This window comes from Pelobates fuscus, chromosome 4 (genome assembly GCF_036172605.1).
Source record: "Pelobates fuscus isolate aPelFus1 chromosome 4, aPelFus1.pri, whole genome shotgun sequence".
NCBI classification, from domain to species: Eukaryota; Metazoa; Chordata; class Amphibia; order Anura; family Pelobatidae; genus Pelobates; species Pelobates fuscus.
Window position 1 is genome coordinate 6,078,477 of NC_086320.1, and position 26,979 is coordinate 6,105,455.

Here is a 26,979-nt window from a genome sequence, read left to right on the forward strand (position 1 = left end):
CCAACAGTGGATAAACGTTCCTTGTTCACCACATAGTTTCCAGCAAGTGTCTGGTGTTTTGTGTATAATTGCTAGTCGCTTAGGTGTGAGGTACCATCGGAATAGCATCTTATATGCTTGTTCCGTATGTGTTACACAGATAGATATGGTTGCCGTAGCTTCCCATATTTCTGCCCAGTCTGTGTTTTCTCCTGGAGGTCCCAGATCCTTTTCCCACGCCGCGATATATGGGAGAATGACCTGGGTAGAGTGAGTCGCTAGGGTCGTGTATAGGTCGGAGATTTGTCCTTTTCTGGTCGGGTGTTTCATGCAATCTTTTTCAAATCGGGAGAGTGTTGCTGTGCCTGCTTGTTTTATCATCGGGTTGGAGGCGAAGCTCCGTAATTGGATGAATCTAAAGTGATCGAATGTCGTCAGTGTGTCAGCGTCTTTGATTTCTGTGAATTGGATCACTTTGTTGTGTAGATATAGGTGTTTTAATCTCTCTATGTCTCTCTGATCAAAACTGGCAAAATGTGTTGGGGTAAGCCCAGGTGGGAATAGCTTGTTCCTCCATATTGGGGTCATAGGGGAGAGGAATGAGGATAGGTCAAATTTATCCTGTAGCTTGTCCCATAGGTCTAGAGAATGAGTGATGGTTGGGGCGGTTGGGGGGGGCAGTGGTCTATGGGGTCTGGGGACCCACATGTAGAGGGATGGAAGGTCTCTTCCAAATATAGTGTGTTCAATGTCGACCCACCGCTTAGTTTGCGGGGGTGCGTGCCATTGTTGAATTTGGGCCAGTTGGGCTGCTGCATGATAGTGGAAGAAGTTTGGTAGTCCTAGGCCTCCTTGCTTCTTAGGGACATAGAGTGTGGTTCTACGGACCCGGGGTTTACGGCCATTCCAGATGAATTTGTCAACCGCTGTTTGTAACGATTTGATGTCTGTTGTGCGGAGGGGGATGGGTAGTGTCTGAAAAAGATATAGTAATCTGGGGAGTAAGTTCATTTTTATAGTTGTAACTCGGCCTAGCCACGATATTCCCAGGGTCTCCCATTTTCGGAGGTCGGCATGTGCTTGGCGTATCAGAGGTGTATAGTTTTTCTCGTAAAGGGTGTGTAGGTCGGCTGGGAGCTGGATTCCCAGGTACGTGATGTCCGCAGGGCATATTCGGAACGGGTATTTGCGTTTTAGATCAATTAGTTGTGTTTCTGAGATCTGTATAGGTAGTATTTCTGATTTCGCGATGTTTAGTTTGTACCCTGCCACTGCTGCGTATTCGTTTATGGTGTCTAATAATGGATCTATGGAGTGATCCGGGTCGGTGAGCGTGAGGAGTATATCGTCTGCGTATGCGGATATCGTATATGATTCACCTCTGATATTTACACCCATTATACTAGGGTTGTCGCGAATAGCCTGGAGTAGCGGTTCCAGGGACAACGCGAACATGAGGGGCGAGAGTGGACAGCCTTGCCTTGTACCGTTGAGGATTGGGAATCTGGGTGGTGAGATGTTAGGGAGCAGTAGGGCTCCCTGTGGTGAGTGGTACGTGGCCCGTAGAAACGCTAGGAATGAATTTGGAAAGTTCATGTGTTCCAATGTGCGATATAGGAAGGGCCAAAGAAGGCGGTCAAACGCCTTCTCGGCATCTAAGGCTATTACTGTGGTGGGGATTTTGCGGTGTTGGGCCAACCATATGATGTCTATATTTCGGCGTGTGTTATCTAAAGCCTGCCTGTTGGGGATGAAGCCCACCTGATCTGGGTGGATTAGCATATCTAGGTATGGGTTGAGTCTGGTGGCCATCATTTTGCTCATGATTTTGAGGTCTACGTTTAGTAGAGAAATGGGTCTATAGTGATCCGGTTCTGTGAGGTCTTTGTTAGGTTTGGGGAGCAAACATATGTTCGCCATTGTCATGTCAGGCGGGAGGTGGTCCCCTTTCAGGGTAGCATTAAAGACTGCGCAGAGATGTTTAAGGAGCAGAGGGCTAAATTCTTTATAATAGAGGGCGGTGTATCCGTCAGGGCCTGGGCTTTTGTTAGGTTTACAGGCTCCTAATGCCGTCGCCATCTCTTCTACCGTCGCTTCAGCTTCTATGGCTTGTCTGGCGTCTTGGGACAAGGTGGGTAGTTTTATGCGTTGTAAATATTTATCCAGTAAATCCCGGTATGTAATGGACTCGTGGTTTAGGTGGGGGGAGTGGTTGTATAGTGATTTAAAGTATTGTTGGAATGTATCTCCTATCTGATCAGGTATGTCGCTAATGGTGCCTGTCTTTGTGCGTATAGATGAGATTTTTTTGGCTTCTATGCGTTTTTTGAGTCGTCGGGCAAGCATAGTGTCGGCTTTATTGCCCTTTTCATAGAATTTTTGTTTGAGCCACATCATTGCTTTGGTCGTGTCTGTGAGGGTGAGTTGTTTGAGGAGATCTCTAGTGGCTGTTAGATCGCGTAGTGTTTGTGACTGAGGGTTGTGTTTGTGGTTCATTTCTAGTCTTCTTAGGTCTGTTAGCGTGTCCGTTATTTGTTGCATTTTCCTTTTTTTATGGGCTGAAGCTAAGCTAATGAGGGTTCCCCTTATCACTGGCTTGTGCGCCGCCCAAAGCGTTATCGGGGAGGCTACCGAGGTTGCGTTGGTATCGAAGTATTCTTTTATGGATTGAGCAAGTGAGAGTCTTATTTGGTTATCATGGAGAAGTAGAGGGTTCAGTCTCCAAGTCCAAGGCCTTTTCAGGTCTGGTATGCGGATGGTAATTGTTATGTCCGCATGATCCGACCATGAGATATTGCCTATGGATGTGTGGGTTATCTGGGTTGTCAGGTTCGGGGAGATTAGGAAATGGTCTATGCGTGAGTATGTATTGTGTGGGTTCGAGTAAAAGGTATAGTCGCGGTCAGATGGATGTTGTGCCCTCCATATATCTATCAGTGTTTGTGTGGCTAGGAATTGTGCAAAGTATACGTCGTTTCTGGAAGGTTGTGGGGCAGTTGCCTCGCGAGTCGACCTGTCTATGGCCGGGATATGTGTGGCGTTACAATCCCCACCTATTATCAGCCTCTTGCCTGCGTAGGCTTGTATGTGTGATGCGTAGTGGCTCCAGAACGTGCCATTTGGTACCGATGGGGCATACACTGAGCTGATGACATAGGGGGTTGCGCCCAACTTCCCTTCTATCGTGACATATCGCCCTTGTGGGTCTGTGGTGCACCTGATGTCCGTCAGGGGGCATGTAGATTTAAGTAAGATCGCTACTCCCTTTGTTTTTGTGCCTGGGGAATGGGCCATGTAGCTCCGGTTATAATATCGGTTGGTGAGTGGGAACGATCTTTTGGTCGTGAAGTGCGTTTCCTGTAGGAGTAATATATCTATGTGTTGCCTGTGCGCCCATCGTAGTAGGCCGTGTCTTTTGGTGGGTGCGTTGAGACCCCTGGAATTGATGGAGACACATTTCAGTGTGAGAGGCATTATGGTGGCTGTGTGTCCAAGGTGGTATTGCTATTCGCCTGGACGTGCTGAGCATCGGTAGGTATTAACCAGAGTGGTGGTAGAGCTGAGGAGCGGGCCGGGGTCCCGTGCCCTGGTTATGGGTTAGTAGGGGAGGTGTGTGGTAGGGGTGCGGGGTGGGAAAGGTGGGGGTAACAAAGAACTGGGGGTGGGGTTCTATCTGTGAGGGCCCTGTGGGGCCTGTCTACTGGTCTTATACGTTGCCAGTAGGTGGTGGGACTGGTCGCCTGACGGCTCCTTGGGGGGTAAGGGTGGTTGTGGGTGGTGTGATGGTCTATAGTGGCGGGTGGCCAGAGTCGCGTTCCGGTCCTTTGGTCAGGTTATTGCAATTATCTAGTAGTGTGTAGTTGTATGTGCCAGGTGTCGGTTACTGAGGCATCGCCCCCTCCCCCCCGCCGCCCCCCCATGGGGTGGGGCAGCCGGGGGGGGAGGGGGAAAGGCCCCCTGTGTGTTTTGCCATGGAGTGGGCAGTGGAGTTGTTTACAGTACCCAGGTTCCGTCGTCAGTCAAGGGTTGTGGGTCATCCCCAGGGGATGTTGTGTTTTAGTGCGGTTGTCTTCTAGCGTTGCTGTCGCCATAGGTGTGTATATATTGCCTCGAGAGGGGGTCACTGAGTAGGCAGTCGTAGTCCTGTGTGAGATAAAGCAGTGAACATCTAAGCATCATCACATATCATTAGTACAGTTTGGATTCATAACAGTGTTAGTACATCCCCATTATATTCTCATTACGGTCACATTCCTATCGGTATTACATTTTAACCATATTTTCATCACATGTCCTTTATGTTACCTATATGGGCGCTTCTTCCAAATGATAGAATTTTCGTGGTAGCTATGTTGAGGATGAGCAGAATTCAGTGCGCTTGTGAGCTTTAGGCTGCTGGATGGCAATATGCTGGGAGATCTAAGGCATCCCTTCTGCTCATGATAGTAGGCCTCCAGGTATGACCTGTTTGCAATAGCACCCCTATATAGTTATGCTCCTGTATGGTGTTTTACTCGGTTTCACTAGTATCCCTGAGTCTCGCCCTTTCCATAGTGCAATCTGTGTGGGCTGGGACATTTGTGTTAATTAGGATTGGTTATTTATTTAATTTTTATCCTTTTTTTTTTTTTTTTTTTTTTTTGTTTATATAATGTATTTTGATTTTTAACATTAGATTGCATGAGCGTCCTAGGGATCTTCTGCAAGCATCTAGGGGTCACTATGCCTCCTTGTTAGCCCAGTTTCCACGTCAATGATGCGTGTCTTAGGTTCGAGCCCTATGCTGGCACCTGTACGCAGCGTGCCTATGTCATGCCAAGTAAAATTATTGCATTATTGCGTTGTGTGGGGTACATCAGCCGTGGTGGCCGATCTTGCCATATGCCTTACGGGTTAACAGAGTAGCCTATATGTTATCATCATGTGTACAGGTTAGCAGCAGTAGAGCGGGTAATGATTCTAGGCCCTATCCCGTTTTTGTTTCATGCGGGTATTTAGGCCTGGGAGATGACATTCAAATGGGCTGTAGAGAGAAATTACGTTTTGTTCCAATTTCATAAGTTAGTTTTAAATATTAGATTGTGCGTGCGTCCTAGGGATCATTTGCATATGTCTAGGGGTCGCAATGCTTGCTTTGTGAGCCCTGTAGCCATATCAATTATGTGTGTCTCGGTATGGAGCCCTATGCTGGCATCTGTATATAGTGTGCCTATATCATATTGAGTGAAATTAAGTTGCATGCGGGTATTTAGGTCTGGGAGAGGCCAATCAGGGGTGCTGCAGAAATAGAATGTATTTTATTCTAGTTACGCTAGTGTGGGTAACCCGTAAGTTGGGGGTCACATAAGTACAGTGATTCAGAAGCTAGGGTGCTTGAGCTATATCGCTCGGGTGTGTCATGTCCCCGTTAGGTCCCTGTACGACACTTTCATGGAGATATCTCATTAGGGGGTGCTGGTTGGTGCTGGCCCATATATTTGGAGGACTTATGGGTGTATAAGTGTTCGGGAACGTATAGGCATTCGAACTATGTGTGTCAAATATTATCGGTAGTGTCATACAAATAAATAACGATACTTAAGTGTCCGTAATGGGGGATCATCTTCCGATTGCTATGTTGAGGATGGTGGCGTCGGAGGCAGTCGGTTCTTCTTCTCTGGGTAAGTCTCAGCGTGTTGGTCGTAGGAGTCTCTGGGTAGGGTAGTAGATACAGTCCATGGTATGTTGTGAAAGTCTCGTAAGTGGTATTTTCTTGTTAGTCGGTGGTAATCAGTTCTGGGCGCTGGGGTTCATGTCGTCGGGAGGTAAACGGCGTCGGTGGGAGATGTCCTCCTCTCTCCTGGTAGGTGGTATCTGGGCCTGGTTGGATCCTTCTCCGCTGTTGTTCGCAGGGTAAGGGAGGCCTAGTCGTTCTGCGAAGTTGGGTGCATCTGCGACATCATGCAGTGTGTATGTTTGATTATTTCGGCGTACCGTTAGTTTAAACGGGTGCCCCCAAGCGTACCTTATTCGTCTTCGTGTTAGTTCCAGGGTGAGTGGTTTTAGCTCCCTGCGTTTTCTCAGAGTGCTGGGGGCCAAGTCCTGGAAAAACATTACCGGGTGGCCTTCAATTTGGAGGGGATTGTCCCTGGCCGCTCTCATTATGGCCTCTTTAATGTGGAAGTAGTGCAGCCTGACGATCACGTCTCTCGGCCGGGCTGTGCCTGTTGTAGGGGCTCGCAGAGCCCTGTGAGCTCGATCCAATAGGAGTTCGGCTGGAGGCGCTTCTGGGAGCAGGCTGCAGAACGTTTCCCTAATGGTAGAGGCTAGGGACTCCATATCGATCGCCTCAGGTACACCTCGTATCCGTATATTATTCCGACGTGACCTGTTGTTGAGGTCCTCCTGTGCGTCTTCAAGTTGTTTCATTTGATCTCTGAGCCCTTGGATGGCTTGTTCTTGTGTGTCCGCCCTGGTAGTGGTGGCGTCCATTTTGTCCTCCAGGGAGCTGGTGCGTTGCACGAGGTCAGTGAGGCCTTCTCGTATGGGCGCTAGATGTTTAGCGAATTCTGCGGCCATGTTAGCCTTGATATCGAGCAGTAAGCCTCGAAGGTCTTCTCTCGTGAGAGGATTGGAGTTGTGGTGGTGGCTAATGTCACTCGCCGTCGAGTCGGAGTCATACTCCTTTTGGTCCCCGGCCTTGTGTTCCTCCTCCGGCCTGCGGGTTTTGAAGATCGGGGCCACAGCCGACCCCTGCTTGGATTTACGTCCTCCGCCCATATTTCTATGCGCACCTCCGACTGTAGGTATTAAGGTGAGTAACCGAAGTAGTTTTAGTTATTAATTGCGGCTAATAGTAGCTTTTGTAGGACCAGGCTGCGTGGAGCTCTAGCAAGACACCGCCATTCACACCGGAAGTCAGGCGCCGCCCCCAATTTCTATAAGATTTAAATTGATGCAGCATCATCTCAGATTAGTTAATGGAAGTTTTATACAAATAGTTGAGTTATGAGCACGCTGTATAAATGGATCCTTTCTTTATATACAATACTATAGTAGATTAAAGTAATGAAGTTAATTAAGAAAATGTATACATAAGAATCCCTAAAATGAATCTAAACTAAAATTGGTATACCATAAAAAATATGTTCTGATTACAGCTGTTAACTGTCCTTTATCCTCTACCATAGAACCAAAAGTCAACAACGACACACACACACACACCTATTCCATCCACATGTGTTAATACTAGTGCCTTCTTACAAGCTGTACATGTGTCATTAAAAATCACTACTCCTGTTGTAAAATTATGTAACACAGCAAACAAAAGGCAGAAAAGGGAATGGTATGACACACTGTTAGGAGGTGCTGGAACCACTATGGGTATACTAAATAGTTATAGATATGGAGACCCTCAAGAATAAGTTAAACACAGCCAGTATGCATATAGGGACTGGTTTCCATGCTACTGCAAACTGGGCTCCAACTGTTGTTAAATCACAGGTTATAGGATTGGATTTAGATAAATCAATGTATAACTATTTAGGTAATTTAACTGTTGCAACTATGAAATTCACTACAGGTCTAAGTAACTAGAGTACTTGTGCCATCAGGTATTTATGGATGCAACAACAAAGATTGGCATTAGAAAACACACTAATAATTCCTAAACTAGAGAAGATTAGAGGAATGCTTAACCTCACAGATAATGAATGGTTACTTCTAAAACCCCAATCCACTAAATGCAATGAATGGTTAACTGGTAATGTTTCACATTTTTCATGCTCATGCTATTTTACATTATATCATGCATCATCAAAGGATGTTAAATTAGCTTGTCAATTTAACACGTTACCAGTACCAGTTTATGATCTCTTTGCCAGAAATGTAACCTGGTGGGCACCCACATACACAGGGGACTATATTTTTCCCAAAGATAACACACACAGGTAGCCACACATATCCTAAAAGGAGAACTCCTTAAGGTGAGTTCACAAATTCAGAATGATTTAGCCCATCATTGGTACGATGCTTTTACTGGTTCCCAGATAATGAAATCATTCTTCTATCCTCTTGTTATTATAGTCCTGATTTTATTGTGTATGATTTTATATAACTGCCACCTTACTTGTATATTGAGGAAGAGAATACAGAAATTAATCCATAATGCAGAACAGAAACAATTGGAAATTCTCCTCTCTGCAACTGGAGGGTATCAACCCATCTTTATAACTGGGCCTTAGGAATTACCACATGGGAATCGAGGTGAAGAAATAAATGAAAGTCCCGCAGGGAGTGACTAGCACCCCTGAAAATACCATGTGGAAGTTTCTCTGTCCTGGGAAGATTTTATCGATAATATGAGCAATTTTATTGCTCAAAGAGGGGGTTGTAGGAATATGAAATAGTTAACTTTTCTTGTCCATATGTATTTTATGCTTAGATAAGGTTTATAATCATTATTGCTGACTGAAAGGATATGAAACAGTTAAACTCTTTTTGCTTTGTATGCTTTAAAATAATGTTTGAAATAGTTATGCTGACTATGCAGATGTATTTTGTACCAAGGTCTTCCTTCTAGAGGATGTGCGACCTTGCTTGACCTCCGGATGTTCCTGTCCCGTCTTTATTCAAATGCTTATCTTTTAATGTCAGACAAGTATGTACTATTAACTACAAGGAAACAATAAATTTCACGGCTTACGTGAGAAACTGTGTATAAATGCTAGCTTCGAAGTAATACAGAGCGAGAAATCATGTCAAAGCATCTTGTTGGTGTCCGTGTCTTTTTGCTGACAATGATTCTCCATCAACGTTGATTTTGGTGACCGAGGGATCGAGAACCGAGGGGAGTTGAGTCCATTACAGCATTAACCCTTTCAGAACTCACTTATCACACCAGTATGTCTGACTGGCATTGCATGTCACCAAGCTTCCCTCGGCCAGGAAGCTTGATCGACTCACAGGTGAGGCAAACCTGTGGTATCAGCTCAAGCAGCATTAATGACCCATTTTACGGCTATCCACACAGTTATGGCTCACCAAGCTTCAAGGTAAATGTTTTAGTTTTCACTTTGTGTTATGAGTCAATGTAGCATCTGACTTTGTCACTCTTGTGTCACTAACTATGCCAAATCAAGTTGGCCACAACCTGGTGGTATATCGCTCATTACTTAACTAGAGGCAGACCTCAACAGTGACTTAAACTATTGGCAAAGTCTACTTAAATCTGCACTATGGCTATCTCATTGTAACAAAAATGTGATGATTTCTATGTACAACTGTTTGATATATTTGTATATTAAACATTTTTAGTTTTTTCTCATGCACAACAAAAATAAAGAATAAAAATAAAAAAGACAATGTTCCAAAGTGAGGGTTTCAACTTGTCCTGCTTGAATGGACCTGGTCTCTCCAAGCCTCTGGGCTCCCACACATTCCAGTGGGGATAATGCGGGTACCTCCGGTGGACCTAACACACCCATATATCACTTTGGGATTTGTCTTTGTATACACGGTCACAATGTCTATCATGTAAAACCCTGGGAAGTCACTGTCAATGCAGCTGTCAGGTTATCATTGTGTGCACATGGGGAGCTCTGGAGAATCAGAGAGTCCACTCCCTTCACAGTAATGTTTCAGGAAGCTGCCAATAGTATTAACCTGGACATTGCGACTGGGCTAGTGTACAGACCAGAAGATGAGCCAAAGCAATCCATATCCTTTCTCCATAACCAAGTGTAATAGATGCCCTGTTTGTTGGATTTAAAATTTTGTTGCTGCTCTGAACTAATTGTTACAATACCCTTCACCTAAACCGGCATACGAATTCAAACGAACAAACTGTACTCAATGGGTCCATTTACCAAACATTTTGCTGAACGTTCGACCACCCAAGCCAGTCGTGTGCCGTCAATTAACTTATTTGACTCTGTACCAAACCACAACTTTAAAGTTCTAAGTGGTTCACTGGGTGGCCGTCGATGCATGAACACGTGGCGGCGGCCATCTTGTTTTTTTAACACATCTAGTGGGATTTGGTCGTCGAGTCTGGAACTAATTTCGGACACTCGATCTCCCAAACACCACTGAGACTTCCAGGACCACTTAGATTTATGATAATCCATCCGAAGAAGGCTGCATTCGGTAGAAACAATATATACGAATGAAGCGGCACACGACCATCAAATGCACAACATTTTATAATCCACGAAAGAGAACGGCCACACCAGTTAAATTCATGGTACTATTCTGGGCAGGAGCCTCATGTGGGGCCGGGCAGAAATGGGATTCCAGCTAACTCCCGAACCCCTGAACCGATTTGCAGGATTTGTTAACTTGTTGTTCCCCTAACTATGGACTATCAGAAAATATATGTTTTATGGGGTTTGGATGTCATTTTGGGGTATTTCTGAAAATGGGAAAACATTGTCATTTTTTAGTTTGGAGATAATTGAGTTGATACAGTAATTAACTCAATTATGTCCTAAGTGGAGGGGAGGAATTGTGTGTAATGAATGGGAGTGTTTCATTATGTGACTTACTGTTTATTGGTTGTAAACTGTTTTTCCCTGTGCCCAACTAAGTCCACCTTAGTGGTATACTTAGGGTAATCTTGTGGGAATAATTGCATAATTAAAAATTAGTTCTGCTCAACCCTCAACGTAGCCTTGTCTCATGCTTGTAGGGAACCTGCTTCACAGCTAATCACTAGCTCTTGTACGAGCTCTACTACACCTACTGCTGGTTCGGCTGAGATGACATCCGGAGAATCTGCAGCACAGCTTCTCTCAAGGGAAAAGGACGTCTCCAAAGGCATACAACACTCCTCTGATACTCTGGGTGGTTGTTACAACAAGCAACAACCAGCTTTATTTCCTTGGTCTACAAAGACACATTAAACCTTTTCTATGTCTATAGTTTCTCATCCCATGGCGGAGGATCAGAGACCCACGACACTGGCTGTACCCTAAGTGAACATCCTACAAAGAACGTGCTGCACAAGGGCAGGAGTTTCATCCAGAGGTCTAGATGAATGTGATTAAGGTTTTGTAACCCCTTCCTCTGTCCTATACATCTGAAGGTAGTTTCAGCAATTGCTGTTTTTCTGTGCTTCGAAGGTCAATTTGGCCTCTCCCCCTATGAGTGTTTTATATTGTGTGCCTATTTCCTGACAGCCAGGTTGTTTTGACCTCAGTCCTGACATGGCCTTGGCTCCTGCAGTCTGTGGCTTGCTTCTAAAAAGGTTTATTTATACAGCCGCCTGCTACTCCTACAGACAAGCCAGGAGAGCACTCTTCAGGGAAAGAAACTCAGTGAACTATAAGGCCAGTCAAAACTTTTACACTGAATGGATCTGAGCATTATTTGGACAACCTGGGTGATCGGGTCCAGGCTATCCGGGGATATAGGACATGGGGGGGTTCCCGTGTGGATTTAATGTTTTTTTTGTGTGTAAAATCTGTATGTATCCCTGTAACTGGAAGATCATTGAATTACCAGGCTTTTGACTTAATTATCAGGGCAGATTTGTCGAGATTCAATGTACGATATACAAGTGATGCATAGCAGTAATTTCTGAATGTGCATCAAATTTAGGGGAGATTCATTTATTTGGTCTTATTGCAACTTAATTCACCTACATATACATCCAACATATGACATATCTATAATGTTTGAGTGAAAGGGGGATACTGTGTCTGTGTATCACTTTATAGCTCTAATCCTAGCTTTACTTCTAAATCTGATCCTCATGATAATTGTAGCCATAATTCTAGCTCTAATCCTAAACCCAACTCTTTTTTGTAATCATCAAATCCTAATCCTTCCTCTACTTCTAAACCTAACCCTTGCTCTAATTGTATCCCTAACCCTAGCTCTAACCATAACCCAATCCTAGCTCTAATCCTAAACCCACCCTAGATCTAAACCTGATCCTAGCTCTACTTCTATACCTAACCCTAGCTCTAATTGTAACCCTAATCCTAGCTCTAATACTAAAACTAGCTCTAATTGTAACCCTAATCCAAACTCTAATTGTAACCCTAATCCTAGCTCTAATACTAAAACTAGCTCTTACTGTAACCCTGATCCTAGCTCTAATACTAAAACTAACCCTAGCTCTAATTGTAACCCCAACCCTAGCTCTAATCTTAAACCCAACCCTAGCTCTAACCATAACCCAATCCGAGCTCTAATCCTAAGCCTAACCCTAGCTCTAATCCTGATCCTAGCTCTACTTCTATACCAAACGGTAGCTCTAATTGTAACCCTAACCCAGCTCTAAATGTAACCCTAATCCTAGCTCTAATCATGATCTTAGCTCTACTTCTAAATCTAAGACAAGCTCTAATTGTAACTGTGATCCCAGCTCTAATCCTAAACCTAACCACAATCCTAGCTATAATTCTAACCCTAGTTCTTATTCTAACCCTAGCTCTAATTTTAAACCTAACCATAATCCTTGCTTTAATTGTAACCCTAATCCTAGCTCTAATCACATTCCAACCTTACCTCTAATATTTGCTCTACTTCTAACCCCAACTTTAACTCTGCAGAGCCCTCTGTTGACAGAATGGACATGTGTAAATTGGCATAGAGTTGGTATGTAAATTAGTGTTATATTTCTATATCAGTAACACAGCAATATGTGTCACAGGAATTACATCAAAACACAAAAATAAAACCAGAACAAACAGTGCTCAAACTTGGGACAATAGGTGAAAAAAAGAGCTTTGCAAGCTGACTTTATTAAGCGTATATATGTGTATCTAATGGATGATTTCTCTCTCTCGCAGCCGCTGATATAAAGAATATATTACTGAAAAATAGTGTCATAAAATGATCACTGGGGGAACATGGGGAACACTAACAGTGCGGGGAAAGGGTTAGTCCCAATATCCCCGACCGCCATGATACTACCCCCGTCCAACACGCAGAGTCACGAATAGAGAATGGATAGATTCATATTACCAGTCCTTAGATTTGGCCAGGCTTAACACAGAGATAAGAAACAGGCACAGGGAGAGGTTAAGGCTTACAGAACGGTACATGAACGGTTAAATGGGTCAAGGGTGTAATGACATGAAGGGGTGCTGCCCTGGAACAGAACTGTCACTTTAAATGTGGGAACCCATTCAGCAGAGAAATAAATGCCAAGTATATATATATATATACACACACACACACACACACACACACACACACATACACACAGGGAGTGCAGAATTATTAGGCAAATGAGTATTTTGACCACATCATCCTCTTTATGCATGTTGTCTTACTCCAAGCTGTATAGGCTCGAAAGCCTACTACCAATTAAGCATATTAGGTGATGTGCATCTCTGTAATGAGAAGGGGTGTGGTCTAATGACATCAACACCCTATATCAGGTGTGCATAATTATTAGGCAACTTCCTTTCCTTTGGCAAAATGGGTCAAAAGAAGGACTTGACAGGCTCAGAAAAGTCAAAAATAGTGAGATATCTTGCAGAGGGATGCAGCACTCTTAAAATTGCAAAGCTTCTGAAGCGTGATCATCGAACAATCAAGCGTTTCATTCAAAATAGTCAACAGGGTCGCAAGAAGAGTGTGGAGAAACCAAGGCGCAAAATAACTGCCCATGAACTGAGAAAAGTAAAGCGTGCAGCTGCCAAGATGCCACTTGCCCCCAGTTTGGCCATATTTCAGAGCTGCAACATCACTGGAGTGCCCAAAAGCACAAGGTGTGCAATACTCAGAGACATGGCCAAGGTAAGAAAGGCTGAAAGACGACCACCACTGAACAAGACACACAAGCTGAAACGTCAAGACTGGGCCAAGAAATATCTCAAGACTGATTTTTCTAAGGTTTTATGGACTGATGAAATGAGAGTGAGTCTTGATGGGCCAGATGGATGGGCCCGTGGCTGGATTGGTAAAGGGCAGAGAGCTCCAGTCCGACTCAGACGCCAGCAAGGTGGAGGTGGAGTACTGGTTTGGGCTGGTATCATCAAAGATGAGATTGTGGGGCCTTTTCGGGTTGAGGATGGAGTCAAGCTCAACTCCCAGTCCTACTGCCAGTTTCTGGAAGACACCTTCTTCAAGCAGTGGTACAGGAAGAAGTCTGCATCCTTCAAGAAAAACATGATTTTAATGCAGGACAATGCTCCATCACACGCGTCCAAGTATTCCACAGCGTGGCTGGCAAGAAAGGGTATAAAAGAAGAAAATCTAATGACATGGCCTCCTTGTTCACCTGATCTGAACCCCATTGAGAACATGTGGTCCATCATCAAATGTGAGATTTACAAGGAGGGAAAACAGTACACCTCTCTGAACAGTGTCTGGGAGGCTGTGGTTGCTGCTGCACGCAATGTTGATGGTGAACAGATCAAAACACTGACAGAATCCATGGATGGCAGGCTTTTGAGTGTCCTTGCAAAGAAAGGTGGCTATATTGGTCACTGATTTGTTTTTGTTATGTTTTTGAATGTCAGAAATGTATATTTGTGAATGTTGAGATGTTATATTGGTTTCACTGGTAAAAATAAATAATTGAAATGGGTATATATTTGTTTTTTGTTAAGTTGCCTAATAATTATGCACAGTAATAGTCACCTGAACACACAGATATCCCCCGAAAATAGCTAAAACTAAAAACAAACTAAAAACTACTTCCAAAAATATTCAGCTTTGATATTAATGAGTTTTTTGGGTTCATTGAGAACATGGTTGTTGTTCAATAATAAAATTAATCCTCAAAAATACAACTTGCCTAATAATTGTGCACTCCCTGTATATACACACACACACACACACAGACAAGGCCACAAAATATATACAGTAAATCAAAAATAAGCACGAATCGTGCAGGTAACAAATACTGTAAGTCCTTTGGTAAGGGCAGGATTGTGCAGCTACCACGAGTATCAGGTAGGGCACACATCCAGAGTCACAAGACTAATATAGTGACATCAAGATCAAAAGTTGAATAAATGAACAAGTCTGCAGGGACAGGATCACTGGTAGTAAAGCCGGGACCACAGAACCAGAACATAGGGTTAGAGGACACAGCAACGAAGGACCAGGAGGACACAATAACGCAGGATCAGGAGGACACAGGATGAAGACCAGTAGACGCAGGACACAGGACCAAATCACAGTATGCAGGAGCCAGGAGCCAGGAACACAGGAAACCAGGGAAACAGGAAACAAAAGGCAATGATCTGGCCAGGAGTGAGGGGAGAACCCAAACTAAATAGGTGCTAAACAAGGACCAGGTGAAGTGCTTAATGAAAAGAAATCAGGAACAGTGCCAAACAGAAACAGTGGTGAGTATGAGTACTGCACGAGTGCAAATCGGCTAAGGAGTGTCGTGACAAAGGCATACGCAATGGCGAATGGAGGAACTAGCTGCAGTCAAAATACCCAGAGACACAACAAACAGAATTCACTGTGAGATCTCCTTAACAGAGCATGGCACAACCTGCAGAATGGGTTTATATGGCCTTAGAGATAGTCTGAGAGGTTGGTGTCATTTCTGCAACACTAACCCAGTACAGACATAATCAAAGAGAGAGAACACTGTCCTAAAGAATGAAAACACAATAGTGAATATTGGTATCACAAGGGACGTTCCCAACGTCAAGTGTCACAATTATTCAAAATAATGTGCTCTAGAATATAAAACGTTTAAAAATCAATATTTAATGAGTAACAGAAAAACGTTCCTAAGGTAAACTGTCCCCAGTGTATTTAATCCAGTGTATCATGGCTAACTAGTAGCTGGTAGCCAGAGTAATGGATATAACACCTATGGAGGCGTGTACCTAGGGGGTGAGGTGGGAAACAGGAAAACAAATGGGGGAGGGTTGGGAGGACAAAAAGACACAAAGTGTAGCAGAAGATGTGTTGCCACGATAAGTGTGATCCACTACACCAATACTCCCATAATAGTTAAATCTCTCACTAAATTGGTAAGCTTGTAGTGACAACCATTCAAATAATTTGTTGGTTCCAGTACAGGTAGTCTGGATGGACCGGGATGAGGGTATACCTCTGAGAATCCCTGTGGTCCAGACCTTATAGCCAAACTATTAGCCAGTGTCAAAGCCTCAGTAGGAAATCACTTAGTGAATCTCTAGCGCTACAGGAAGTGTCCAAGCCTCAGTAGGAAATCACTTAGTGAATCTCTAGCGCTACAGGAAGTTAACCAAGTTATCCTGAGGTGGTCACTGTAATAATGTATTGTTATTGATACTGTGTTACAATGGGGGTGATCCGTACAAGTGAGTCTAGCGGTCTCAGCAATTTCACAGGTGCTATGGTAAGCAGTGTAGCCCTTGGCACCACACCAAGATACTTTGGGGGGTCCGTATAGAGGGATAACTATTGCACGGATCATAGAAATCCTATTGATCCTGATAGTTCTCAATGCTACAGAAGTTTTGTTGGCTAGATACGGAGTGTGGTAATATCTAGTCCAGCATAGGGTGATAGCTGAGAGAGCGCCATAGAGATACAAATCAAAGCCTTAGGATTGCTACAAAGTAGGAAAAAATGCCTTCATGGGCATTTAGTCATAGGGAAGAGAGGTTTAGAAAGGGTTTGAAAGAACTTGCTGGTATAAAAAGTTTAACCCTAATCCTAGTTTAGGGGCTCATCAGGGGAAAGAAATGAATCCCCCCAGTGGCAGAGTTATATATCCCACCCTTGCAGCCGATTGGTCCGTTTTCAGCCGGCAAAAAATGGAGAACTACGGTGGCTCAGTAGGGTCAAAAATCTGTCGGTGTCAAAAAAACAACAAAAACTTAGTGACTGAGTTTCCAAACGAGTTCTCATCGTATCCATTTCTGAGCATATCTGTAGTGCTAGTAATCCTCTCAGAAGTTGTTAGGGATCCTAGAGTGTGGCATAATACGCAGATTATTGTTATTATGCCAAGAGGAGGTGAAGTATGATAAACAGGAGTATTTAAGCCAGATACGGCTGAAGCACCCCTCATTATAGATGCATAAAGGTACCGTAATCCCTAGTTGCGATGTTAGAAATTATATGTTGAATATATTTTACAAGGAAAGTTTTGTGATAAGGAAGTAGTGCACAGATCAAAAAGTGAACATCCCTTGGTGAACATCCTAGCGATGTTTATAGAAAGGAAGTTCATGACATTTATTGGTCAATTAAAGCATGCCGTGTTTGAGAGCACGAGATGAGGTCACTTGTAAGTACATGATAATTATTGGCTATTTACATATTTACAAAAGGACCAGAGGAGGGAGGAACAGTGGTGCTCGATGACCTCCAATTATCGGTGTATGAATGGTGTGTAATTAAATTCTTCGTTTAAGCCACAAGGGGTTAAGGTCTTAAAGATAAATATCCAGCGGGATTCTTTTTGTAATAGAGTCTTATTGAAGTCGCCTTTTCTTGGATTAGGCATTTGTTTCTCGATGGCTTGAAAACGTAGATTGTCAGCAATGATTGTCAGCAATGCCGTTGTGGAAATTCTGGATATGTCTTGTGTGAAGAAATGACTATATTATTCGATATTTTGTTGCATAGTTCTTGTTTTTTGTGTACCTTTCATTCGGCAGATGGGACTGCCGAACCGAGACCACCCCTGGCTCACTTAACTTCAAAGCCGGCATCACTTTCACCCTCTATGTGTGCGGTCAGCGTTCGTACTGTCGAACGCCACGTGGCAGAGAAAACCGCGGCCATCTTGTTTTCGCCAAACAAAGGCAGCGGGACTTGGTCGTCGAGTGTCTGGAACTAAAATCGGACACTCGACTTCCCAAACACCGGTCTCCATCATGCGAACGCTGGAACTAGTGATACCGATTAGCTAGGAGAGCGCTATTCGGTACAAATATGCACACGAATGAGGGGAACAATCGCTGCTAGGAGCCAGGGGAATTCATTCGGTACTTTTATGCATTTCTTCCCTTTTTCTGAAGTGACCGGCAAAACCACACGAACCTCTGGAACTATTTTGGGCAGTCCGCCCCCAGTGGACCGGTCACAAAGGACTTCCATACTTTTTGCGAACCCCTGAACCGATCCGGGTGAAATTTGGATATGTTGGTCACCCGGATCGGGGCTATCAGGGGATATAGTATTTGTGGGGATACCCCAGGTATAAAGGGGTGTTCCAGAAGTTGGGGAAAATGGTGAATTTTCAGCCTGGAGATAATTAGGTTGGCACTATATCAGACCTGATTATCTCCAGGACTAGGGGAGGGAACTGCCTGTTTGTATTAGGTGTGTTTTATATTTTTACTGTCCAGGATTGGATAAATATTACTCCTCCCTGTGGGATGTCCCCTTGCATGGGGACCTGCATAAAAAGCCATGTGTGTGAATAAACGTTAGTTCTGCTTGTATCCTGAATCTGGACTCTGACTGTTATTTTGGAATTCGTATGCTGTAACAAGGGAATTATCTTATGCAGCTGTTATATTCCGTAGGGATTTCGTTCCTGGGACTACCGAACCGGACTCTCGCTACCTTAGGCTCGGACCATCCGGGAGGAAACTACCGAACTCGGTTTGGTTAAACTTGGTTTCCTTACAACTGGTGGCAAGCGGAGGGATTCGAATCCCGAATGGACATTGCAAACCAAGCAAGGGAATGAATGGCTCAGCAGTACCAGCTACTTAAAAGAACCACACTAAAGGATTTACTGGAAGCTCGAGGCAGAGTGGCAAGTAACAAGACAAAAGCCACGTTAATTGCAGAATTAATGCAGAGCGATAATACCAGCAACACAGAAATGGATCAAGAGGAAGAAAATGTGATGCAAAAGGACATCCGATGGATGCTCAGTCTGTTGGGACCCAACCCAGCTACAGAGGCGGTTCTGCAGGTCATGGCACAAGCCAGACAATCGCAAAAAGAGCGAGAGGACCGGGACAGACCGTCACAGGGGGATTTACTACACTCCCCGGGAAGTACTGGGGAAATCCCAAAGAAGGTAAACTATGCAGCCTTTAAATCTTTCAATGACAATGAGATGGAAATTGACAGTTACTTGCAAGACTTTGAACGCCAATGTGCACTGGAGGGATTAGACTCCACGAAATGGGCTGCAGTCATTAGCTGTAAATTGTCAGGTAGAGCAGCCGAGGCGCTGCGAGCAGTACCTGAGGGGGACATACATAATTATGAAAAAATAAAAGACATTTTGTTGGCCAGATATGCTGTAACTCCGGAGGCATACCGGAAAAAGTTTAGAGATCTGAGAAAGACTGGGAGAGATTCCCATACGGAATGGGCGTTTCGGCTACAACGGGCGGCCCGCAATTGGATGAAGGGCTGCCAAGCAACCACCCTGGAGGATGCTTTGCAACTTATGTTACTGGAGCAATTTTTTAATCACGCTGCAGAGGACATAAAAGACTGGGTTAAAGATAGAAAACCAAAAACTGTGGAGGAAGCCGCCAGGTTAGCGGATGAGTATCAGGATAATAGGAGGAAGGAGCAAGGGGTGAGCAGACCACCTTTTAAGCCTAACTACCAGGCTCCAACAACCCCTACCCCTCCTAGACCCGCCATGAGTAACCCTTCACCGAACCCAGCAAACACACCACGTCCCCCTGCAGTGTGTCATTATTGCAAACAACCAGGGCATTACAAGAATCAGTGCCCTCGCTTAAACCGGGGAAGCTGGGAAAGGCAACCCCCACAACAACCCAGGGCAGCTGCTCATTGTGTGCAACAGGAAGGCACAACCGGTGTTCCTAACCAAGAAGAACAGTGGAGTGTATTGCACGAGGTCAACCCAGTTCAAGCTGGGGGTGACAACCGGGACCACCACCGCCAATGGATTACCGTAGATGGCGTGGGGGCCCGGGCTCTGAGAGACTCTGGGGCTACTTTGACTGTGGTGCAACCTCACACGATCAGAGCGCAAGCTCGCACCGGACGCACAGTCGCTGTGAGGGTGGCTGGGGGCGCTATTCACAAACTGCCCACCGCTAATATCCTTGTTGATTGGGGTTCCGGGTCGAAACAGCTAGAGGTGGGGATTATGCAAGAACTACCCGCCGAGGTTTTGTTGGGGAATGATGTAGGATGCTTGACCTCCCAACTGGCCCGAGACCCCCCTGCTGAGGCATACCCAGTGACCACCCGAGCTCAAGCCAGACTGGAAGCTCCGCTGCACTCTGAGGAAAACCAGGTAAGAGTCGAAATACCCCCCTTACCCGATCCTACCTTCCCTTTCTGGGATACCCCCCAGGGGTTTGAACAAGAGCAGCGTACCGACCCCACATTAGAGGGTTATAGGAAGGCAGCGGCCGTTACCCCAGGGAACAACCCGCACGAAAAGTTTGAGTGGTATAAGGGGTTACTATATAGAGTGACCGAGGGGGTGGGACAGGGGGCCACCCAGGTCATCAAAAGACAATTAATTGTACCCCGTAAATTCCGGGCTGAGTTGTTAAAACTCAGTCATGACATTCCCCTAGCAGGACATTTAGGGGTTAAAAAGACAAGAGACAGGTTAACCCAAACCTTCTTCTGGCCCAGGGTCACCCAGGACCTCAAGTATTATTGCAGGACGTGCGACGTCTGCCAAAGGGTGGGAAAAAGGGGAGATCTTCGGAAGGCCAAACTTCACCCATTGCCCATTATAGAACAGCCCTTTCACCGAGTAGCGGTAGATTTAATAGGACCCCTCAGCCGACCCAGCCAGTCGGGCAAAAAGTTCATACTAACCGTGGTCGACTACGCCACTAGGTACCCGGAGGCAGTCGCCCTCACCAATATAGAGGCCGAGACCGTGGCCGAAGCCCTTATTCAGATTTTCACCCGAGTAGGTTTCCCACAAGAGATCCTATCCGATCGGGGAACTCAGTTCACGGCTACCCTGACACAACAATTGTGGCAGAGCTGTGGAGTGAAACCCCTGTTCAGCGCCCCGTACCATCCCCAGACTAACGGGCTCTGTGAACGTTTCAATGGCACTCTAAAACAGATGCTAAAAACCTTTACGGAGTCCCACAAGAACTGGGAAAAATTCCTCCCCCACCTTCTGTTTGCCTACCGTGAGGTGCCCCAGGCCTCCACTGGGTTTTCCCCCTTCGAACTCCTGTATGGGAGAAAAGTTCGGGGCCCACTGGAGCTCGTACGGGAGCACTGGGAGGGCAATACAGACGAGGGGGGAGTCCCTATCGTCCAGTATGTTCTGGAGTTCCGGGACCGTCTGCGGGCGCTCACCGCATCGGTTCGGGAGAACCTGCAGACGGCCCAGGAGGACCAGAGGAAATGGTACGATAGGGGAGCCCAAGATAGAGTACTAGAATTGGGGCAGAAGGTGTTAGCTTTGAGGCCAGTTAAAAAGGATAAGCTACAAGCCGCATGGCAGGGACCATTTAAGGTAGTAGAACGGGTTAGCGAGACCACCTACATCGTGAGCAAATGCTCAGATGAAAGGCTGACCAAAGCCTTCCATGTGAATATGCTCAAACCATACTTTGAGAGAACAGAGGATGTGGGCGCCGTGTGTGCGCCCGCCACAGAAGATAGTGAGGGACTACCCCTTCCCGATTTACTAGACACCGCTCCCTGTACCATTGACCAAGTAAGCTTGGGTCAAAATTTAAACCCCCTGGAGAAAGGTGAGGCCACGCAACTGCTGCAAAGATATCAAGAGATGTTTTCAGCCACCCCAGGCTATACCTCCGCTGCGGTACACCGCGTGGAAACCCAGGGAGAGACGCCACTGCGGCAACAACCCTATCGGATCCCGGAAGCAGTGCGTGAGAGTATGCTCACCGAGTTAAGGGATATGTTACAGTTAGGGGTAATAGAACCCTCGCAAAGTCCTTGGGCCTCCCCGGTAGTCCTAGTACCGAAGCGCGACGGTACCACGCGCTTCTGTGTAGACTATCGGAGGCTTAACGATCGTACCATAACAGACGCCTACCCCATGCCCAGAATAGATGAGCTCTTAGACCGTATGGCGGGGGGGAACTACTTGACTACCCTGGACCTGTGCAAAGGTTATTGGCAGATCCCCTTGGAGCCTGCGGCCATCCCCAAGTCGGCATTCGTCACCCCTTTCGGGCTATACCAATTCAAGGTTATGCCCTTTGGGATGAAGAATGCCCCGGCTACCTTTCAGAGGATGGCCGATAGGCTCCTGGAGGGATTTCAGGACTTCGCATGCGCGTATCTAGATGATATTGCCGTCTACAGCCGCACATGGGGAGACCATCTGGGCCATGTGTCCAGGGTACTCCAACGAATCCACCTCGCCGGGCTCACGTTAAAACCCGACAAATGTCACGTAGGTCTGGCCGAGGTACAGTATCTCGGCCACAGGGTGGGCTCCGGTAGACAGCGTCCAGAGCCAGCGAAGGTAGAGGCCATAGCGAACTGGCCCCAACCTAGGACCAAAACCCAGGTACTAGCTTTCTTAGGGACGGCCGGTTATTATAGAAAGTTTGTCCCAGAGTACAGCGCCCTGGCCAAACCCCTCACCGACCTTACCAAAAAGGCCCTCCCCAAACAGGTTTCCTGGACCCCAGAGTGCACGGACGCTTTCCAGAAGCTTAAAGCGGCATTGAGTGAGGCTCCTGTGTTGGCAGCACCTGACTACACTAAACAATTTCTTGTACACACAGATGCCTCCATGTTCGGACTGGGAGCCGTGCTAAGCCAAGTGGGCACAGACGGCATGGACCACCCGGTGGCATACCTCAGCCGTAAACTGTTACCCCGAGAGGTCAGCTATGCCACCGTAGAAAAAGAATGCTTGGCCCTTGTGTGGGCACTCAAGAAGCTCCAGCCCTATTTGTATGGGCGGGCATTTACCCTTATGACGGACCACAACCCCCTGGTATGGCTTAACCGGGTAGCTGGAGACAATCCCAGGCTATTACGGTGGAGCCTAGCCCTTCAACCTTATAATTTTACTATGCAGTACCGGCCTGGAAAACAAAATGGTAATGCGGATGGCCTGTCACGCCAGACCGAACTGGACTCCTAAACCGCTACTTTTCTCGGACATCCCCAAGCCAACCCGACAGGGTCTAGGCGGGTATGCCGACCTATGGACTTATAGGGGAGCAGTGTGAAGAAATGACTATATTATTCGATATTTTGTTGCATAGTTCTTGTTTTTTGTGTACCTTTCATTCGGCAGATGGGACTGCCGAACCGAGACCACCCCTGGCTCACTTAACTTCAAAGCCGGCATCACTTTCACCCTCTATGTGTGCGGTCAGCGTTCGTACTGTCGAACGCCACGTGGCAGAGAAAACCGCGGCCATCTTGTTTTCGCCAAACAAAGGCAGCGGGACTTGGTCGTCGAGTGTCTGGAACTAAAATCGGACACTCGACTTCCCAAACACCGGTCTCCATCATGCGAACGCTGGAACTAGTGATACCGATTAGCTAGGAGAGCGCTATTCGGTACAAATATGCACACGAATGAGGGGAACAATCGCTGCTAGGAGCCAGGGGAATTCATTCGGTACTTTTATGCATTTCTTCCCTTTTTCTGAAGTGACCGGCAAAACCACACGAACCTCTGGAACTATTTTGGGCAGTCCGCCCCCAGTGGACCGGTCACAAAGGACTTCCATACTTTTTGCGAACCCCTGAACCGATCCGGGTGAAATTTGGATATGTTGGTCACCCGGATCGGGGCTATCAGGGGATATAGTATTTGTGGGGATACCCCAGGTATAAAGGGGTGTTCCAGAAGTTGGGGAAAATGGTGAATTTTCAGCCTGGAGATAATTAGGTTGGCACTATATCAGACCTGATTATCTCCAGGACTAGGGGAGGGAACTGCCTGTTTGTATTAGGTGTGTTTTATATTTTTACTGTCCAGGATTGGATAAATATTACTCCTCCCTGTGGGATGTCCCCTTGCATGGGGACCTGCATAAAAAGCCATGTGTGTGAATAAACGTTAGTTCTGCTTGTATCCTGAATCTGGACTCTGACTGTTATTTTGGAATTCGTATGCTGTAACAAGGGAATTATCTTATGCAGCTGTTATATTCCGTAGGGATTTCGTTCCTGGGACTACCGAACCGGACTCTCGCTACCTTAGGCTCGGACCATCCGGGAGGAAACTACCGAACTCGGTTTGGTTAAACTTGGTTTCCTTACATCTTGCAACTGTGGTTGGGGTGACCGTACTCTTGATGGAATTGACGTGCTGCAGCATCCTCCTTCTAAATTGTTGATAGGTCTTCCCGATATATTGGATTCCACAGCTACAGGTGATAAGATAGATGAGCCGGGTGGTGCCGCAGTTTATTAAGGCATTTGTGTCAATGCTGATACGCGTCTGAGTGGAAACCACCGACTTGCTAGGTGAGACGTATTGGCAGGCCTTGCAATGGCCGCATTTATAGGTTCCCTTGAGATCAGACAGCCAGTTGGATGGTGTTGCGGGGGATGAAAGGTAGCTATGGACAAGTTGATCCTGAAGGTTGGAAGGTCTCCGTGCTGTTAGGGAAGGGTGACCAGGAAGTATTTTTTGGAGAACTGGGTCATGTTGCAGAATTGGCCAGTTCCTTTTAAAGATGTTGATCGAAAGTGGCTATGCATCGAGGAGCCTTGGATTCCTGAGCTGGTCTTGTGAGATGGAGACTAGAGTTTCTGTCAATGCTGTTAGCCCTTTGGAATGCCCGTTTCAAGACCCGATTTGGGTATTGTAATTCTTTGAAATGGGATTTGAGGATCCTGCATTCTTTGTAAAAGGTTTCATCCTGTGAGCAGTTACGTCTTGCCCTCAAATATTGGCCATAGGGGATTGAAGCTTTGAGGCGATAAGGGTGGTGGCTGGTCCAATGTAACAAACTATTTGTAGACGTTTCCTTTCTAAACACTAACCCAGTACAGACATAATGTTTCACAGGTGATGCAGGTACGTAGGCGTTTATATTTACACAGGACAACCAAGTGGGTTTACAGCAACCAGTGTCCATAATAAGCCCAGAATGACACGGGTCACCGGAATCTGTGGCAAAGTGACCCACAGGAGGGGGAGACCTAACAGGTACTGTGACAAAGACGTAAATAACGCTGTGTATGGAGGTTTCATCTAACGGAGGTAAAATAGCTGCATAAAACAGTATTAATATGACTTCGTAAATAACCTTGGGCTGCCCATTGTTTTTAAATATATATATTTACTTTTAGGAGACATATCAAACAGGGGGAAACAACGTTTCCCAAACAGTAAGTTACTCGTAAAATAAGAAAACTGCAATCCACCCCCCACCCCCCGACCCCCAAAATCGGTCCAGAATCTTCCATATCAACATGATAAATGAATGTTTTTCAGGTATTCCCGTACTCAGGATGTAGAACAACACAAGCCAGTATTTCACAAAAATGACTCAATATTAGCAACTATGGAGAAATGAAGCATTGTGGTATTACTATAGCTAGAGATTCGAACAGAATGTGAGTGATACAATGTCCTGCTAACTGTGTGAAAACAAAGCAGGTATTCTCCTATAGGTACACATCATTGAACGAATCTAGTCTAATATAGTGTTCCTCCCTGGACCCTGTCCAGTGACTCTCCCATGGCGTTCTCATTACCTCTGCTCAGCCGCTCTCCGATCTATGGGACTCTGGATATTAATGTTCAGGTTTCCAGGTTCTGTAGCTACCTCTTGCTTAATGAATGAGCATTCCAGGAAGTTTATTAATAAATGTCACGCAAGTTGGACATTACAAAATCTTTGACCCCTGGTGTCTGTGTTTACACAATGTCAGCAATTTGTTAGAACATGGGCTCTAATGGCTTAACATGATAAATCTGCTCTACTTTCCACATCCATGGAATTAAAATGTAATATTAACTGACGGAGAAAAATAAACAAATATTCATGTAGCATTGATAAAATCTAACCTTATAGCTGCAGTTATAATACACTGTGTGCGGGGAGACAGGGGACCTCCTTACACCATAACCTTATAGCTGCAGTTATAATACACTGTGCGCGGGGAGACAGGGGCCCTCCTTACACCATAACCTTATAGCTGCAGTTATAATACACCGTGTGTGGGGAGACAGGGGACCTCCTTACACCGTAACCTTATAGCTGCAGTTATAATACACTGTGTGCGGGGAGACAGGAGACCTCCTTACACCATAACCTTATAGCTGCAGTTATAATACACTGTGTGCGGGGAGACAGGGGACCTCCTTACACCATAACCTTATAGCTGCAGTTATAATACACCGTGTGTGGGGAGACAGGGGACCTCCTTACACCGTAACCTTATAGCTGCAGTTATAATACACTGTGTGCGGGGAGACAGGAGACCTCCTTACACCATAACCTTATAGCTGCAGTTATAATACACTGTGTGCAGGGAGACAGGGGACCTCCTTACACCATAACCTTATAGCTGCAGTTATAATACACTGTGTGCGGGGAGACAGGGACCTCCTTACACCGTAACCTTATAGCTGCAGTTATAATACACTGTGTGCGGGGAGACAGGGGACCTCCTTACACCATAACCTTATAGCTGCAGTTATAATACACTGTGTGCGGGGAGACAGGGGACCTCCTTACACCATAACCTTATAGCTACAGTTATAATACACTGTGTGCGGGGAGACAGGGGACCTCCTTACACCATAACCTTATAGCTGCAGTTATAATACACTGTGTGCGGGGAGACGGGGGACCTCCTTACACCATAACCTTATAGCTGCAGTTATAATACACTGTGTGCGGGGAGACAGGGGACCTCCTTACACCATAACCTTATAGCTGCAGTTATAATACACTGTGTGCGGGGAGACAGGGGACCTCCTCACACCATAACCTTATGGCTGCAGTTATAATACACTGTGTGCAGGGAGACAGGGGACCTCCTTATACCATAACCTTATAGCTGCATTTATAATACACTGTGTGCGGGGAGACAGGGGATCTCCTTACACCATAACCTTATAGCTGCAGTTATAATACACTGTGTGCGGGGAGACAGGGGACCTCGTTACACCATAACCTTATAGCTGCAGTTATAATACACTGTGGGGAGACAGGG

The 26,979-nt window shown here is 45.7% G+C and overlaps 1 protein-coding gene across 2 annotated transcripts in view; it reads right to left on the minus strand.

Annotated features, from left to right (window-relative positions):
* LOC134608257 (alanine aminotransferase 2-like) overlaps positions 1–25,600 on the minus strand; it is a 90,254-nt gene extending 64,654 nt beyond the window's left edge. For both annotated transcript variants that reach the window (XM_063450939.1, XM_063450938.1), the window contains exon 1: positions 25,513–25,600. The gene's annotated coding sequence lies outside the window, so the exon portion shown is untranslated. The remainder of the gene's footprint in view (positions 1–25,512) is intronic.
* Between the last annotated feature and the right edge of the window lie 1,379 nt (positions 25,601–26,979).